The 14,550-nt window shown below is 41.3% G+C and overlaps 1 protein-coding gene across 6 annotated transcripts in view; it reads right to left on the bottom strand.

The window, feature by feature from the left end:
* Nucleotides 1–14,550, bottom strand: part of fbxw7 (F-box and WD repeat domain containing 7) — a 98,373-nt gene that overhangs the window by 49,804 nt on the left and 34,019 nt on the right. The window lies entirely within an intron of this gene.

Below are 14,550 nucleotides of genomic sequence, written 5' to 3'. Positions count from 1 at the left end.
CAACGCAGCCTCTTGGTGTTCTGTTTTTTTCCAACCGTGCTATTTTTGGTTTGAACACAGGCCTACTTGTCAGACCTGGGGAGGTGCAGTTCACCACAGACAAGGTCATTTTTAAATTGTGCAAATAATAAATATGGACGTCCCGGCCTGAACCTGGTGGTCTTCCATCATCTCTCACAATGATCGTGCTGTTAATCAATGTCAGATGATGAATCGGCTCAACAAGACTGAATATAATCACCTGGCCGCTGACGGGTGAAGGAGCAGTGAGTGTGCATCTCTGAGAGGAAAAGATGTTCAGTCATCAGAGCTCTGAGGCTTTAAAGTCACATCATATATATTTAGATGTTTTACATAGTGTCCCTGTCTGAAGAAAACTATAATTGAATATTTTGGAAAATTCTCTTACTGCTTATGCAAGAGCTACAACTAATAATCTATTATAAATATAATTAATGATTCTGTCAGTAAAACTACAGAAAAACATTTACATCAGGGCTTTAAGAGAGCCCCTTGACATCAACTTCAAAATGTCTTGTTGCGTTTGACAAACAACCCAAAATCTATTAAAGACTGTGGAGACCAGCAAAAACCGATTTGAGCATATTTCCTTTAAAAATATATCTAAAATGATTTATTAATCATTGAAGGTTCGTTGGACTAATTTGGCCCACAAGGATTTTGTGCAAATTCATCTTTCTTTTTCAGTCTTTTGAGAACTTTGTGTGTCTGATGATGAATGATTTGAATCAAGACCCCTATAGAGGAAGATACCAAACATTAATATATTGCCCTGCATCAGAACAACATTATCTTTCTCCCTCTGGTCTCTGCTCTCCTTTCCTTTTTTATTTGCCTTTCATTCGTCAGAGGGTGTAATCCGCTTGTTGCTGAGCAAGTTTTTTTTAATTTCTGCTTAACCTCTGAAAAAACAGAGCTCTGTGACATCCCCTACCTACAGCCTGCACATGCATCCACTCACCAACAAAACCCCGTCTTACCGCTGTGAAAGTGATGAAGCGGCACTTGATACTAAATCAACCGCAGGTGAATACTAAGAGGAGGCAAGCTCAAGGCTTTTGTCTTTACAAATAGTCACAGTGAAGAGCTTCAGGGTGAACAGGGCGTTTCAACAGAGCACAGCTGCCGGTGGAACAGACCTGCAGCAGGCGTCCAGGCGGCACTGCAGTCCATCAAAAGAAGAGGGACCACACACTGCAGGGACACGTACCACAGCAGGGTTCATACACAGATTAGACAAACTATGCAGACGGACACATCCGCTGAGGCCTGTGGGATATCCATACACAGGTCATCTTCACTGATGGACCAGATTACGGCGAGCAGGACACTGTGACAGGCACAGGGGCGGCTTGTTGAAGGTCAGCGGCGAGGGAATGTCGATATCAAGACCGGACCAGACACAGTGAGGCACAGCTCACATTTCTACAGACTAATCACAGTGAACTTTGATTGTGCTTTTGAAGACATATGTAGCTTTTCTCTGCAACAACTAAAAAAAGATATATCTGTTAGGAGGCGATAAGCAGATCTGAATATTTTTCCACCAGTACTGGCTCTTTTTAAACCAAGCTTTGGTTCGCAACATTTTTGTGCGGACAAAATTTAAGTAATTATATCTGCCAAAAAATACTGTCACCATGGTTACATCCATTAACTGAATAGGCAACTGAGCAAGTGTGAAGAGTTTATTGTATGTCAGAACTTTCTCTACTTAAGTCACCTGAATAAGTACAGGGAATTTAGCAAATGGAGTTTTTCAGATGCATTTAAAGCACCAGAAAACTCATTTATCAATAATAAGCCAACAATTTAACAGCTGGACCAAGAAAACAAACCACTTACCACGACATAAACACAAATAATTTGCTTCATCTGGGATCGGTGGGTATGGTTTGATCACATTTAAGTGGTTTAGTGGTCTGGCATAAAAACAACCCACTGGATTTGACATTTCAACGATTGCAAAGAGTGGCTGCATCTAGATCTGCACGCAGACATATAGCACATGACGGATTGAATCACAGCAAAGTGCTATTCAAACTAGACGAGTCAGACAAAATCACCGCTGCAGCTGTCGAACAAGTGTAAAGCCCCCAATCACTCACAGTTCAAATACAGGTTATCAGAGCCTTTGAAAAAGAAAGTACTATTTTCTGTAGCAAAAACCCTGCAGACATCATTTCATATCAAACAGCCACTAGCAGCAGGTGACTCAATGTGCAAGTCACCCTGCCTGTCTCCAAACAAGATGCATTCATTACATTTCATATGAGACACTGTAGTAGAGCTTTTTGTACTTGGTCACCGCATTTTTTAGACAATCTCAACAGTAGATGGATGCAGTGTGTGTCCTGAGAATCCTCAGGGAACAAACACAAACGCATTGATCAAATTTAAGGTTTTCAGTAATTCATATATGGGGGGAACAGTTCCTTGAATCATGTATTTTGATGTGTGAGGGAAATAAATGATGGACAGCTTAAAGACTCCATTAAAAAGGAGCTGTGTGTGGTCTCTGACTCAGGTGGGCTGCCCTTTTCAATCAAAATTCAAATCTGCAATCAGATACATTTGAGCCTCAGGAACTGGTTTAAAGCAGTGATGTGCTCAGGTTTTAGTCTATTAATGTGTCCAACAGTGTTGAAAGATGTGGGCCACGCAGCACAACTTGGATGAATTATTAAATTCGATTATTAAAATTAGGTATTTGTATGTGTGACAGATTCTGTCTGGGCGGTTCGGTTTAGCTTCGTGTCTTCAGTCAAATAACAATGTTTAGGAGCTGTGACACTTATCCAGATGGAAGACTGCATCTGTTCTCGGCTACAATCTCACAGTGTGGGAAATGTCAGTGCCTCCAGGCAGCCCCTGCAGCAGGTGGAGGCACATCGCTATCCACTATGTTTTGTATGTGAAGCACCACAACAGTTTAACACTATACAACCACCAGTCTGTTCAAAAGATGAAAATACAAAGACCACTCGGTCAATTGTGAGGATCTTGTTTAAAAAAAGATGCATGAGCATTTATGAGCATCACGTGAAATAAAGTGACCCTTAAATTTGAGAAGCAATCCCATTTTCACAAAATATATCAAAAGGGCCCCAATGGAGGAATTGAAGTGGCACCATATTAGGTATTTCCCCTCAAAATGCTCAGGTACGGGTCTGTTTGCATCCGCAGTAAACAGAACTGATCTCAGAGCCGAGCAGCCAGCCCGACTGGATCCGTGAGCTCCCTGGAATGGGACCGCTTCTCAGAATAGCCGATGGCAGATGCCTTCCTCCCCTCTGTGTTATTTGGAGCCCAAGGGCAGTGGAATCAAGCCTCCTGCCGTGCACCGTGGTGTGGTCCTTACTTCAGGACAGAGAGAGAACGGCTGGAAGCTGCGAGTGAATCACTGACTCACGCAGGCAGTCACGTGGACGACAACAGGGGTCATGTGCATCAAGGTAACACCATCAGATGAGAAGGAGACTTATAGCATAAAGGCACAGACTGCAAGTAAAGCTGGACGCAGGCTCCGGGTTGACCAGCAGAGGGCAACACCACTGGTTGCAAAAAATAAATGGGCCGTTTTTATCAATGTGAACTGTCAATACTGCATTATGTTCATTTAGTATATTTATGGTCTCGCTTAGAGTAAAATAGAAGATAAAGCATGGAATACATTGGGGTGTGGATACCATATGATTGATGACTAGTACTAACCAATGGCTGCAGGGTCCCAAAGTCAGCACTGCCCCAAAAAAACACTCCAATATTGTTACTTCTGATTTCAAACAAACAAGATGCCACTGGATAAAAAGGCAAAACTCAAGTATTCAACACAGAAGGTCACTTGTATCTCTGCTCTATAAAACAACAAATTGAAATCTCTCAATCACTAATTGGTAAAAGGTGAAATCCTCAGATCTCTTTGCTTTGATTTGTTTTGACAGTTTACAAGCTCAGCCTGCTTTTCAAGGTTTTTAGGGGGAACACCGAAAAACAAACCGAAAACTCAAACATTTCTACCATGCAAACACTTCAGTAGGATATGGAAACCAAACAGAGAAAAGGAATCTCTCTTCATCTTCATACCAACTCCACTCCGGTGTGTTGCAAAGTGTTGCATCAGTAATCGCGGAAGAAGAAGAAGAAGAAGAAGAAGAAAAAGAGCAACTTCAAAAGATTCATTGGTTTCTTGTAGTGTCAGACACAATATTCTGCATTTGGCTAACAACAAACAGGAGGAAGAAAATGGTTTGAAAGGCCTGAGGGAATGTGTTTGTGCAGCAGAGTCTCACTCTCTTCACTACACTTATCTACAGAAAGCAGCATTAAGAAAAGGCAGCTGCTCCTCCAGGGCATCCAGCTTATCTAAAGTGATTCGCTGAACAATGAGCATTTGGGCAGCGCACATAAAACTTTCAAAAATTAAATCGACTGTATACATACTGGAGACGGATTAAATTCAGGCGACCTTAATTTAAAAGGTGCGCAATAAAGAGTGCATAAAAATTTCCATCCCTGATTCTGCTAAGAGACTTTTAGTATTTTAAATCAAGTGCTTGTTCGACGGCATAAATATAGTTCTTTTCCGACGGCGGCTGTAAGTGCTCCCGCTGAGGCTGGTTCTCATTATAAACACTGGAGAATTGCTTTTGCTTCCCCATTACACCTCAATGTAAAATGTGTGTTGCTTGTTAAATTGTTCATTCCAGGAAACTTGGTTTACTGATAAGGACAAACTTCTGTCCCTCCATAACTCTGTCTGGTTATGCAAGTGAATTTAGTCGCCAAATAATCAACCGATTTTGCTAAAATGAAAATACTCCCTAGAATCTAGCAGTTAACTGAGGTGAACTCTGAAATACAGACCAATAGCATTCCAGTCGCTATCAGATCACCTGACACGTAGCATGATCTGGAGCGCTCTCATGTCACGCTAGTTGTCACGTCAAAGTCAAATCGAAGATGTGAGCGTAGCTTCACAGTGTATCCGGTCGCATGTTTACAAAAATAGACAGTGAGGGGAAAAACACAGTGTATTCAGATAAGAGGTAGGATTTCTGATATCCCTCTGTGTGACAATCTGACAACTCTCAGCTCCACACGTTATATTAAGATCTCTTTAAAATGGCCTCTTTCTGCATTAACAAGTTGACAATAGAAAATATTTTAACGGGGTGCCGACATGTGACAAGGATCCCTGGATACATGTGTCTTAGTCCGATTGGCAAGAATTAATAAGACCTGCAAAGGCCACCAAATGTCGCTAGAGAAATGTAAATAGAAAGGGGGGGGGGGGGGGGACAAAGTGCAGTAAATGTGTCTTCACCGTTAACAGGCCTGCAGATCAAACCGCAGGGAAGCTCCACGGCTCAAGTGAAACGTGCTAGAGAAAGTTGCCACACACCCACAGCACCTGCTCAGACAGCAAATGCATCTTGCTGATAGTTGTTTAGACAGACATTGCTGCTGTGGGCAAGTCCAGATCACCTTACTCCACAGGCCTGCAGCCCCGGGTGTGGCTGGTGAAGAAAGTGATACGGCGACGAAAAATGTCCCGCTGTCAATGTTCTATATCTTGATCACTATCTCCTGTAACAGCTGGATGCCCATTCTGGCCGCCGGAAATACAGTGGGGATTCCGGTGGTCACGTTTTGATTGGAAATTTAAACCGGGACATTATTTTTAAACAGTGCAGAGAGAGAAGTTTTACGGCCTGACGGATTCAACGAGACATTATGGATACGAGACCCTCTGCCTGATCCTATTTGCACATTTGAGCCGGAACTGAAAATGAGGGATGATAAAGAGAGTAATTAATTCCCTGCAAAAAAAAGAGTGATGGCAGATTTAAAATATGAACTTTTCACTTGTGGTATTTGTCTCTTCTGAAGACGCAGTTTCAGGGAACTTGAGTCGCAGCGCACCAGAGGGACCTAGAGAGATCCCAGCTATGCCACTCACTGGAGTCAGCTGCCAAATGCACAGCAGGGCCCACGTGGCTCTGTGGGACCTTGCATTTCACTCATGCACTAGAGGAACTTTGTTAACAATGTGAAAGCTGATTTTTGGTACAATATCCAAGATCCTTAAAATAGACAGCAGTGTTTAACTTTCTTGCTTGGCATTTAAACTATTCTTCATCCTGCATGGAGACAAATACCAATCAAATCATCTTTATATTGCTTTTCCCAAGAACTCTACCTGTAAATACATTAAAGCTAGGGTTGGTAGTCCTGAAGACACTAGAAAGAGCAGGCTACACCTAAAAAAAAAAAAATTGTAACCTATATGTTCCACTCCCGCCCATCGCAATCTCTTTATGGCTACGGATCCATAACCCATGAACGATCATTGCACAATTGGACGAAGAGAGGAGTTCCAATGGGCATCTTATAGTTATCATGGATTTATACCCTGATGATGAAAATGTTCCCATCAACGACAATATAATATATAATTCAGGACACAAGCAGATGTAAAATGTTTAACGTAAAGAAACCATCCAATAGTAGTTAAAACGACGACAAAATGCTCCTGATGCTTAGACTGTCAATCAAGCTGAAACATCTCAGCCACTGGGACATCCAACCTATTTTCTATTTAGGTCTTTGCTCAATACTTTCTCCTTGCAACAAAATCTACAACCAGATATATTCTGACAGATTAGTGGGTGACATTTTTAAAAGCCTACCTTTCAAATCCAATCACACTGACGAAACTTGAATTCAAAGGTTAATGCCGACGTTCATAAAGACGTCGAAGATTTAAGGTTTGAATCTATTTGAACTAACTTGTTAGGAGTGTAAAAATATTTTAAAAAACACATGCCAGAGAAATGCTATGCAGATGACAGAAAAGGTCGGAGGAACATTCAGATACCAAGTGAAGAGCCTTTGCTCTTTAAATGGAAACAGTGGTGTAGGTTTAATGTTGCATCTCCTCCCGTCTCCGAGCGTTCCTGAGCCTCAGGTCTCAATAACACGTCAGATTTTTGTTAAACTGATTGGATGACCTGCTTTATAATTATTAATTTGCCAAACGTAAAAAATAAAATCGTATTTATTTAATGTAAAATGGAAACTTGTAATCACATACTATAAAATGCATTACGCTTTTTTGAATTAGACGTACACACATGAGAAATTAACTAAATCAAAATAACTCATCTAGCATTTCCCCCAAGCGATTTGTTGTTTCGTCTAAAATATCAAACATTAAAAACCCTGTGACTACAAGTAAAAATGGGTCGAGCCACCAAAAGTCTTGTCCCAAAATTAAAAAGTAATCAATTTATTACAACATAAGCTAAGGGGCCTGTTCTCCCGTCAAATGTCTGTCATGATAATTTTGTAATGAATGTAAATTGTTAACAACTTTGTGAAAACCCCACAAACCACTTGAATGAGTTGATTTTCCATGACAGCCAGTGACAATACACACAGAGTTTAAGCCGTCACGCAGAGGGTTAATCTAGCAACTAATTAAAAAAATCTTTCAAAAACTGCCCTGGGTTCATTTGGGAGTTTGCTTACTCAATACTTATTTCATTAATTTTCAAGTCACATTACATATTATGCTGAATTAATTTAGCAGGAATGTCAAAGGGGAATTTTAATTCAAGCAGCATTGATCTTGCGGCCGTATCATGCAAACTAATGTGCTCTCAAAGAGGAAGGATTTTCAAGTCTCTCATTTACAGAGTGCTGATGTTTGTTTTAGAAACACTTCTAACTTCTACATTACAAAAAACAAGATATGTTATTTCAAATAAAAACATCCTTTCAAATAATTTACACTAAAACACCAACTAAACATTAAAGAGGGCAAAAAATTATTGATTTGAGCTAAATCACAGCATAAATATACCAGTGGATGAAATCGAAATAAAATGTTTAGAACTCCTTATTTAATTTGCATTTACTTAAGTTGAATGCGAATGAATATCCTGCAAAGCCAACTTTTTATTAATTTTCACATTTAAAACGTAAACTCAATACAGATGCATCTTTCTTCATTTCTCTTGCGTTAATTAATTTACGTTTTCACTTAAGAACTTAACCTAAAAATAGGCTCATTGACCGACGGCCTTTTTAAGGTTGTATGCTGGTGCCCGCCGTCTCTAATGGGTGGAGCCGCGGGAAACCAACCTTGTGTCAACGAGCTGGAAACAAATGATGGAAATATAATAATAAAACCATCGTTTGTCACCGTCTGAATTTATTCTTCTCTTCTCTTAAGAATACCACTTCAGCATCGGGAAATGAAAAAGCTATTAAGCATAGTTCATCAGCAAGAGTCAACTGTAATTACTTTAAATGTTTTGTGGGGCTGTACTGTTCCTTTACTGAGAGGCGCATTCATCAGGGGTGGAAAAGAAGGTCAACTTGTAAATCTAAATGTATAATTGTGCTGATAAAAGTAATTTCTCTTTTATATTTTGCAGATGACAAATAAATAGTTGCCCTTTTATTAAACCAACAGGTACTGAAGCGAAAAGGGGGTTAGACAGTCGGACGACCTTTGACATTTGCAAGTTCTCTGGATCTACCAAACCCAAACCCTATGACCAGGCTATTACGTACAATACTCACTCGTCTGCGGCAGAAAGGCAGCCCCTGGGCAATGATGTTGATGCTAAATATCTTGAGCACTTTCTGATGGGGTAACGGCTCCGTGGAAACGTCCTTGGGCTCCGGCAGGTCGAGTGCCTGGCTCTTCAGCGGGACGTGCACGGCCTTCTCTTTCCCACAGCCGACGTTTGGCATCTTTCTCCGAGCAGAAGACGACGAGAAACGGGGAATAGGGCAATGCCGCAGCATTGCAACAAAAAAAGACGGCAGCTTAAAAGATCATATCCTATAGGGAGCTCCGGAAGATGGCCGACCAACGTCTCACGCACGTAGCTTTTATTAAACGGAAGCAGAGTGTTCCTTGGACCTCACAGCCATTGGGCGGACGTATCAATACTGCGCTCGCTGAGCCTCTGCACCTACCTACTCGAAACTCATCTCCCTGTTGACTGGTACCCTTTAAAATATCTCTGGGGTGTGAGGTCACTGCTGCGCCCAAGCCAGGCAGAGCAGCTGTTGTCGGGGCCTGAAAAGAGGATGGACCGAGGCAGGCTCCCCCCCCCCCCCCCCCTCAAACAGGCCCTGTGGAATTCGCTCTCATGACCCCCGGATGGTGGAATGTGTACCAACAGTCGTCCGACGCAGTCCACGTGTCCAGGGAGCTTCCTCATTGTGGTCATTCTCTGACCCCCTTTCTGGTCCTCCTAACTTACTGGTCTGTATCATCACCAGACCCAGATCACTTTACCCAATGAAAACTGTCACCATACAACTCATCAAATGGCAGATCACAACATCCTTGATCACGTCACCGATTTCTTCTCTTTCACGTACCTAGGTGTCGCTTAATGTCAGTAATTCTAGGTCAGCAGAGAGACGCAGGATATTTCGGGAGACGATCACTATGTCATACACACACTGTCCAACATTGGTATGTGTGACACATGCCCTTAAATAAGGATTCACTTCACCACATGAGTGTCACAAATGAGAAAGGTGTGAGGGGAAGAAAGTGTATCAGCACAAGGAATGGTGCAAAAGTGGAGCGCCGAGAAAATTTTAATTTCTCAGCATTTAGGCTTTTTCCCCGCAGAACATTAATATGCAACAGCTCCGACAATCACTGCTGAATATGTATAAGTGTACAGATTGAGTGTGCGGTAAAAGACAGCCTTCCCTTTGCCAGTTAAATGTCTGAACAGATTGTAACAAAAAGGACCTGCGGGGCTTAAACCTCTCTTCTATTCTCACATCCACCATTGTTTGAGGAGGATTACGGAGCCAGAACATCGAACGGCGTGCACTGAGGGCCCCGACGCGTCAGGCCCGCAGTCAGCCGGTGGACGCCATTGAGTTTTTGTGGCCAGCCAACGCCCATAGTTATTACAGTATGTTCAGCACAAATGGAGGAGGTTGGCGCCTTATCGGCAGCTGTTCAGCTCACTGGCCATGTTAAACCAACAGCTCTCTGACCAGGACATTCAGCCATTTTTCTGTATTTTTGCTTTCTGGCTCTTCATAAGAACTACAAAACGATAACAAATAAGAGAAGTGTAGTTTGTCGGTGTTTCAGTGATATTTTTGGATTCTCACACCAGTAAGGGATGTACACTGATGACACGGTCAGCTGTGAGCTTAACCATCAGCTGAATCATGTTGAAGTAAGGGACATTTAAACAAACTACATGAGGCAATGTTACTCGGTATAATCAGTCGGCCTTTGTTGTCACAACATCTGAAGCTGCTTTAAGGCCGGCACTGAAGTCTGGACAGTTTTCCATATGTGAGAATGTGAATGTCCAAGTCATTAGCTCAGGACGTTTACCAGAACCTGTCCTACCAGCCCTGTGGGGGAAATATTGAGAAGATGTCCATTGAAGAGAGGTGCCATACAGACCCAAGAAGATGCCAACTTTGAAAGAAAAAAAAATTTGAGATATTTGCAGATAAGCCAGCGGTATCTATGTGCAGTAAACAAAAACACTGCTTTCCGCAGCAGGATTTAATCGCGTCATGCCCTGCCTCCTATAAACCATTTCCTGCTGCGTTCTTCATATGTGAAAAGCAAAAGCAATACCTAACAGCAGACATTATCCAGTGTCCTACAATTATGCATTTCTAATTTCGTCCACTTGAATAATTGTCCATTAGCATAATTTACCATTTTATCCTTTTAAACCATGACTGACAATAGACCCCGTGCAGTGTATAATAGCTGACAAGGCACCGGTGACAGACTGTTCGTTTCTGACATGCCCCAGGCCTTGTGGACGTTACATGAGCTTTCAGACTAATCTTAGGCCATCAAGCTATGTGACAGACTCTCCAGTCGGCTACAACATGATCAGCCCGAAGTCGTTAAAATAGCGAGCCATGAAAACATATTTAACCTCGTGTCCTCTGCCATGCGTGTCCTCTATGGCTGATACAATGTTTTCTTAACCAATATCTATTATGCCACTTCCCACCGAGTGATCCAGGAAGGAGCGACCCACGGCCAAGAATCTCAAAGACAAAGCCAGAGGAGATTCCTGTGGAGAAAGTTCTTGAAAATGCTCCAAACAATCATTCATTCCTGACCTTGTGCAGATGAAAGAAGGTTAGTGTTATGTCCTCCAACAGACAGAAGATGTGGTGTGAGATGTTTAATATAAATCTATGAATGCAGGTAGATATTATTGAGCAAAATACTTTTTTTAAATCAGGGGTGAATTATTTTGTCTGGTTTCTTTAAATGCCGTGTAGCAGTATTGCTGACTGGTCATTGAGTTTGCAAACCCTGATGAGACATCAAGACTGCTGGAGTGTCAGAGGGTCAAGAATGTTTGAGTCTAGTAACTCAGTCCTCTTACAAATCACTCCCAGCTTTTGAAAACAGCTGAGATGACAGGGCATGGCTGCAGAAATAGGCCCCTGTGAAAGTAGGAAAGTGACGCCCAGGCCTCTGCAGTACCAGGCAGTGGACGACTTTCACAATGTTCAATCAGATAACCAGGAAATGTTTGTAGTCCAATCGATAATGAATTTAGATCCGATTATTAGTTGTACTGAAATTCATCCGGGTGGCACGGTGTTACAGCGGTTCGTTCTGTCGCCTAACAAGAACGTTTCCAGTTTGAATCCTAGTCTGTGTGGGTTTTCTCCAGGTACTCCAGCTAAATATGCAGAACAATAAAATGCAGGTTTGGGTCAGGTTGATTAGAGAAGCTAAATTGACCATATAGGTGTAAATGTGATTGTCTCTTTATGTTTACCCGTCCAGGGCGTATCCCACCTCTCGCCCAATGTCAGCTTTGGCTCCAGCTCCCCATGCAACCCTTAAAGGACGAGTGGTATAGATGAGGGATGGATGGATGAAATGTATCCCTACTATTCCTATCAGTTCCGAGCCAGTTTTCCCAAACCCCATCACTGCAGCCCTGGAGCATGAGGTGACTGCATAAAAAGGTATTTTATGGACTTAATGAGATACTATAGCTTACTACAAGTACTACCACTGCGCCATCTAGGTTTACATTCAAGGATCGTAAGGGATCATGCAGAGGCAACGTGGCCCCTGACAGGGAGGAGCTGGTGGTGAGTTTCCTTTGTAAATGTGAATATAAGAAATCCGTAAGTTTCAAGTTGTAGAATTTTAGTTTTCAGTATAATAAAAATATATATATACACACATATATACATTTCATTACAGCACTGTCATACTATTCAGTCCCACACTCTCAATATCCACCAGTAATGAAGCACCAACCTTTCCAAAGCCTCTGGCACATGAAAGCAAACAGCCTTATTCATACAGCTGGACAGCGTCCATGTGAGACAAGCAGCTGTTCCCAACCAGGTAAAACCTGTGCTTCAGTCTGGGCACCGCTGCAACAAGCACCCACAACCTGTGGGCCATGGATTAGTGTATGAACACGACTTGCAGACCACTGACTCCATCTGCTGTCAGAGACTGGGACAACAATGCTGCGTTCACTGCAAAATCTTCTCCCCCCCCAATGCACCATCAACCTGTTAAAGGCAGGTTTATAGAGAAGAGACTCTAAGAGCATAACAATAACTGTTTTCTTTACTTCAGTCTGTGATGCAAAGAGCTTAATAATGAAATATACAAAAAAACTGTATTGACATTTAACTCTCATTTGCCCTACTGGTGATTATGAGGGTTTTTATTGTCAGTTTGTTGGAAGAATGACAACCCCCCCGTCATCTTCAAACTTGTAACTTTGCAAAAAAGTATGAATTTATTGCACCATCCTTCTTTGATTGACTTCTACAAATCGTCAAATAGAACTATGTTTCTAGTCAAGAGGAAACAACGCATTGCCTTCTGATTGAGTAGAAACTGAAACAAAACCTAATTTGCTGAGTAACGAACAATTTGTGTAGCATTGATTCAGGATATGATGAATGTAAAACACAAACTGTCGCCTGTGCGTTGGTAGTGACTCAACCAGAAGCTTTCATGTGGGAGGATGAGAACACTGTTCCTTTGTGGCTCATCTCTGCCTCAGTGACAAAGCCAGTGTGTGGGAGACACATCCTACAATAAGCAGGATGCCTTTTCTTTGGGAAAATATTTAATTAGTGGCAATGAACAGTAATGTGTATTTGAAGAAAAGTCTAAATCTATATTGTCCGAGATTGCTTCAGTGAAAACTATTTGGCAGACGAGTCGATGCACGTCCCAATCTCATCTTTCATCATAGAGTAATATACATTTTTATGTTGGCCTTTATAAAAGATGTGTATGATTTGATAAGATATGACAAAAACAGCAGATAACAGGGAACTATGGATGATACAAACAATTTAAAGAAATACTTTCATATCAGATTAATTAATGCTCGATTGTAGATGACTGCTTAACAGATGGTGGCGGAGGCTGAAAGGGAACAATGATGTGTGTATTGAAGAAAAACTAGATGTATTTACTATATCAAGACACCCACCTCATGGTCTAAATATATTTGTTCTAATCTCATTTTAATCCATATTTATCAAAGTTTTATTAAGCGTGTGTAAATTTAACACCATCACTGCCCTCTGCCCTAATCGTACCCTCCTCCTCCCAAAGGTCCCTGATGAGTCATTATGAGACATTTAATACTGCAAGACCACATAGTGTCTTGGTCATTGGCTATAAGTGATATGCTAAAATAAATTGTAGGATGGGCAGACAGCAGTGCACTGCAGGGAGCCTAAAATGGGCATAATGTGTCGATGTTTATTCTTACAAGAACACATTCTAAACAGCTGTGACAGTTTAATTAAACAGTGTTTTGAATGCGTCCAACTCTCTCTGCTCTGTAATAAAAACAGTTATTCTTCATTTCATGATTTACTTACTGTTAAAATAGAATCATACGGTATTTATTTTATATTTGGACAAAAGAACAAACTGCACAATGAAAAGAACATTTCTTATTTTGCATCACGGAGAGTAACAGAAATGGAAAACACTTAACAAATTAAACTAATCTTAGAGTATTAAGCATGCCCACTTTTTTAAGTTTTTACAGCAAAGCTGAAAGGGGGTTTTCCATTCATGTAGCCTCTGCAGTAGTAACTGTGCATTCACAGCTCCTGAGAGTTCCACGTTCTAATGGTCTATACATTTGCTAATGTCAAATGTTTTGCCAGGGACAGCAAATCACAGTGTGAGGGATTATAGGCATTTTAATATAGAATTTTCTTCTCACGTATCAAATCTCTGAAGGAATTTAAGTAGTTTCTATTAGGTGTTGTGCCATTAACTGCTCTCTTTGTAATGTTTTTTTTAACAACTGTAAACATACATTTCCATCTGCCAAAGTCAAATACTCTGCCAGCCTAGGGTTATATATATATATATATATATATATGACACAATATACAGATACACACCAACAGCTAAAAGCCTAACGTCAACCCATCAGCATATACTCTGAAGATATCATGTGACACACACGCCCTTTT

Source organism: Pleuronectes platessa, chromosome 3 (genome assembly GCF_947347685.1).
Source record: "Pleuronectes platessa chromosome 3, fPlePla1.1, whole genome shotgun sequence".
Taxonomy (NCBI): Eukaryota; Metazoa; Chordata; class Actinopteri; order Pleuronectiformes; family Pleuronectidae; genus Pleuronectes; species Pleuronectes platessa.
The sequence above is the reverse complement of the archived record's forward strand: the minus strand, read 5'-3'. Positions and strand labels throughout refer to the sequence as shown.